The sequence below is a fragment of the Arachis ipaensis genome, chromosome B5 (assembly GCF_059453495.1).
Source record: "Arachis ipaensis isolate K30076 ecotype BB chromosome B5, ASM5945349v1, whole genome shotgun sequence".
Taxonomy (NCBI): domain Eukaryota; kingdom Viridiplantae; phylum Streptophyta; class Magnoliopsida; order Fabales; family Fabaceae; genus Arachis; species Arachis ipaensis.
The window spans coordinates 85,085,533-85,090,198 of NC_142440.1; the positions used below are offsets into that span (position 1 = coordinate 85,085,533).

A 4,666-nucleotide genomic window follows, 5' to 3' on the forward strand; every position below is an offset into this window, starting at 1 on the left:
ACAAAGAAGCTCTTCTAAGGATAGTTGAAACCTCGGTCCAAAAGATTAGACATGGCTTTACAGCCAGCCAGGATTCAACATATCTCATAAAACTCTAGAATCCTTTCCTAAAAATTCTGAAGTCAAAGAATAGAAATAAATTTTTCTTTTGAAAATTTTTCGAAAATAAATAATAAATAAAAATAAAAAAATTACAAAGCTTAAACATAAAATAAAAGTACCTAACCTGAGCAACAAGATGAACTGTCAGTTGTCCAAACTCGAACAATCCCCGGCAACGGCGCCAAAAACTTGGTGCAGGAAATTGTGATCTCAATAGCACCAAAAACTTGGTACGCACTATCATAATCTCAATTCTTCTTCACAACTTCGCACAACTAACCAGCAAATGCACTGGGTCGTCTAAGTAATAAACCTTACGTGAGTAAGGGTCGATCCCACGGAGATTGTCGGCTTGAAGCAAGCTATGGTCATCTTGTAAATCTCTGTCAGGCAGATTCAATTGGTTATGGGATTTTGATAATTAAAATATGAATAACAGAAAATAAAGATAGAAATACTTATGTAATTCATTGGTGAGAATTTCAGGTAAGCGTGTGGAGATGCTTTACTCCTTCTGAATCTCTGCTTTCCTACTGTCTTCATTCAATCATTCATACTCCTTTCCATGGCAAGCTGTATGTTGGGCATCACCGTTGTCAATGGCTACTTCCCGTCCTCTCAGTGAAAATGGTCCAAATGCGCTGTCACTGCACGGCTAATCATCTGTCGGTTCTCGATCATGTTGGAATAGGATCTAGTTATCCTTTTGCGTCTGCCACTACGCCCAACACTTGCGAGTGTGAAGCTCATCACAGTCATCCCTTCACAGATCCTACTCGGAATACCACAGACAAGGTTTAGAGTTTTTAGATCTCAGGAATGGCCGCCAATAATTCTAGCTTATTCCACGAAGACTCCGATCTTTCGGAATGGAGGCTAAGAGATAAATGCTCAATCCAAGGTAGAACGGAAGTGGTTGTCAGGCACGCGTTCATAGGTTGATAATAGTGACGAGTGTCACGGATTATCATATTCATCGTGGTTGAAGTGCCAGCGAATATCTTAGAATAGGAATAAGCTTGAATTGAATAGAAAAATAATAGTACTTTGCATTAATCTATGAGGAACAGCAGAGCTCCACACCTTAATCTATGGTGTGTAGAAACTCTACCGTTGAAAATACATAAGTGATGAAGGTCCAGGCATGGCCGAATGGCCTGCCCCCTAAACGTGATCTCTGAACATAAAATTATTCAAAGACTACCCAGAGATATAAAATAAATCACTAAAAGTAGTTTTTATACTAAACTAGTAGCTAGGGTTACATAAGATAAGTAAATGATGTAGAAATCCACTTCCGGGCCCACTTGGTGTGTGCTTTGGCTGAGCATTGAGCTTTCATGTGTAGAGACTCTTTTTGGAGTTAAACAACAGGTTGTAACCGATGCCAGGGCATTTTGGTCAGTTTCACTGACCTTTTCTTTACTATTTTAGGGTAGTTTCATGCATTTTCTTAGTAAATAAGCAAGTTTTGGGTAGAAATACACTTACATCTTGATTCAAGCAAACATGGTGAACTTTACATGATTTCATGAGAATTATGCATGAATTGAATGACAAATTGGATAATTCATAATCTCATGACTTGGAATAGAGCTTTGATGCACTTTATTTGCTTCATTTCAGGACAAAGGAAGCAAGGAAGAGCCATGTTAGTAGCCACGCTAATCTAATTAACGTGATCACTAACGTAGAATGGGCATAAGCTTGTAGTGTTAATGAGAAAAGTGATCGCCAATAATGCCTTCGAAGCCATTATAGCCCACGTTGGTTGCCACGTTAATTACATTAACATGGTAGCTAACGTGGAGGAAAAAGGGAGCTCCAACGTTAGTGGTAAAAGTGAATGCCACCTAACGCCCCAAAATAGCACACTTAGCCACGTTAATCTAATTAACGTGAACTCTAACGTGGGAAGGAGGGGCGTTTGGAGCGTTAGTGACAAAGGTAAGTGTCACTAACGCTCTCGAAGCTTAGGCATACCCACGTTAAGGGTCACATTAGTTATACTAACGTGAACTCTAACGTGGGGAAAAGAGGTAATTAGCAATGTTATTGGAAAAGGTGAATGCCAATAACGTTTGTGAAGGACCAAGAGGCAATGTTAGTGGTCACGTTAATGCCACTAACATTGAAGTTAACGTGGATCATTTTGGTTTGGAACGTTAGTGAAAAAGGTGATCATCACTAATGTTCTTGAACCCACATTTTCACTTAACGTTAACACCACTAACGTCCTAACTAACGTCCATACCTAATTCACACTTTTGCTGCAAGCAAAGCTGAGCCCACTGAAGACTATAACTTCTTCAACTCAAGATCAAAGGCCCATATCCAAGACTTGAAGAGCCAACTAGAATATCAGAAGAGTAGTCTATATAGGAGTAGTTTTGAACTACACTCTGTATACTTTACTTTCTCTGTAATTTCTAGTTAATTTGACAATGCATTCTTCTTTATCTTCTTTCATTTCCAGAGCTATGAACAACTAAACCCATTTTCATTGGGTTAGGGAGCTCTGTTGTAATTTGATAGATCAATAATAGTTTTCATTATTCTTCTTCTTTCTTTTCTCTTGATTTTACTAGAAGGCTTTCAATCTTCATCCAATTGGGTATTTGTCTTGGAAAAGAAGCTATTCATACTTCGATCTCTTCGGAACCTTGGAAGAGGAATGAAGAGATCATGCTAGAAATGCTTTCTCATGTTGGACCAAATTGGGGTTTGGATGGATATAGTGACATATAATCCTACCAACACTTTGATTTGGGAATACATGTGGTATAATCAGTGACCATACTTCATCTCTTCTCATGAGCAATTAGACCAAGGAATTGGCTATTGATCAAGATTTGAGAGATTGAATTACCAAAGAATTGGAATCCAATCACTTAAGATTGCCAAGGAGATCAATGAATGCATTGATTGAGGAAGAAATGAGAATGAATTTGATCCGGAGAATACAACATCTCCTGAGCCCAATGAATCCCCCATTTCTGATCTTACCCATTCTCTTTACTTTCTGCCATTTAATTTTATGTTCATTTCCCCAAACTCCCGTTTATGATTCTGCAATTTACTTTCCGTCATTTACATTCTGCCATTTACTTCCAGTAATTACCTTTTCTATTATTTACTTTCCCGCCATTTACTTTTCTACAAATTTCAACTAAATTTCTGCTTAGCTCAACTAGAACATTCCTCTGATTAAATTTGCTTGACCAATCAATCCCTATGGGATTCGACCTCACTCTATTGTGAGTTTTTACTTGACGATAATTCGGTATACTTGCCGAGGGAAATTTGTTGAGAGACAAGTTTCCATGGATCAAGTTTATAGCACTGTTGCTGGGGATTGATTTTGTATCAACAATGATTAAATTGGTGGATAACTAGATTGAGCATTTTTATTTGTTTAATTTAATTTCATTTGAGTGATTTACTTTCAGTTTTAGTTATTTTCTTCCCTTTACCCCTTACCCGTTTATGGTGTTATCTTCAATTTTTTTTTACAATTCAGTTCACTAACCCACTAACTGTTTGATATATTGCATCACTCACACTAACAGCACCCCTAATAGGAGTAACTTCTCCATCAATTCTCTTTCCTGCTTTTTGCTCTGTTGGTTATATGACAGGTAGAAGAAGAGGGGCTTCAACTTCCTTTGATTCTGAACCTGAGAGGACCTTTCTTAGAATAAGGAGGGAAGCAAGAAGAAAGAGAGTCGTTGGTGCTGTGGAAGAGGAGGAGTATTTTGAACCAAACATGGAGGAGAATATGGAGAACCACCATGAAGAAGAGGCTCAGAACCGTGCCAGAGAAGGACCAGCAAATCATGCTGGGCAAGAGAGAAGAGTTCTAGGCTCTTACATCAATCCAAACCCAGGAAATTGCGGAAGTAGCATCCAAAAGCCAACCATACATGCCAATAACTTCAAACTAAAACCCCAGCTCATCACCCTTATTCAGAACAACTGTTCATTCGGAGGAAGTGTCCAAGAAGACCCCAATCAATATCTCACCACCTTCCTAAGGATATGTGATACTGTGAAGTCTAATGGTGTTCATCTTGACACCTATAGATTGCTTTTGTTCCCCTTTTCACTCAAGGACAAAGCATCTAAATGGCTGGAATCTTTTCCGAAGGAGAGTTTAACAACCTGGGAAGATATGGTGAACAAATTCTTGGCGAGATTCTACCCTCCTCATAGAATTAACAGGTTGAGAGCTGAAGTACTAACATACAGGCAACAAGATGGTGAAACTCTGTATGAAGCATGGGAGAGGTTTAAGGACTTGACAAGAAAATGCCCACCAGACATGTTCAATGAATGGGTGCAGTTACATATTTTCTATGAGGGTCTTTCTTATGAATCAAAGAAGGCAGTAGACCACTCATCCGGGGGATCTCTGAACAAGAAGAAGACAATTGAAAAAGCCATAGATGTCATTGAGACTGTAGCTGAGAATGATTACTTCTATGCTTCTGAAAGGGGCAATACTAGAGGAGTGATGGAGCTGAACAACGTGGATGCACTATTGGCTCAAAACAAGATGATCACC

General features: G+C 38.8%; 1 non-coding gene across 1 annotated transcript; it reads right to left on the reverse strand.

The window, feature by feature from the left end:
* Nucleotides 1-4,321: 4,321 nt before the first annotated feature.
* Nucleotides 4,322-4,425, reverse strand: LOC148564822 (small nucleolar RNA R71). The gene has a single exon (XR_015885583.1). It is a non-coding gene; the product is annotated as a small nucleolar RNA R71 (small nucleolar RNA).
* Nucleotides 4,426-4,666: the final 241 nt, after the last annotated feature.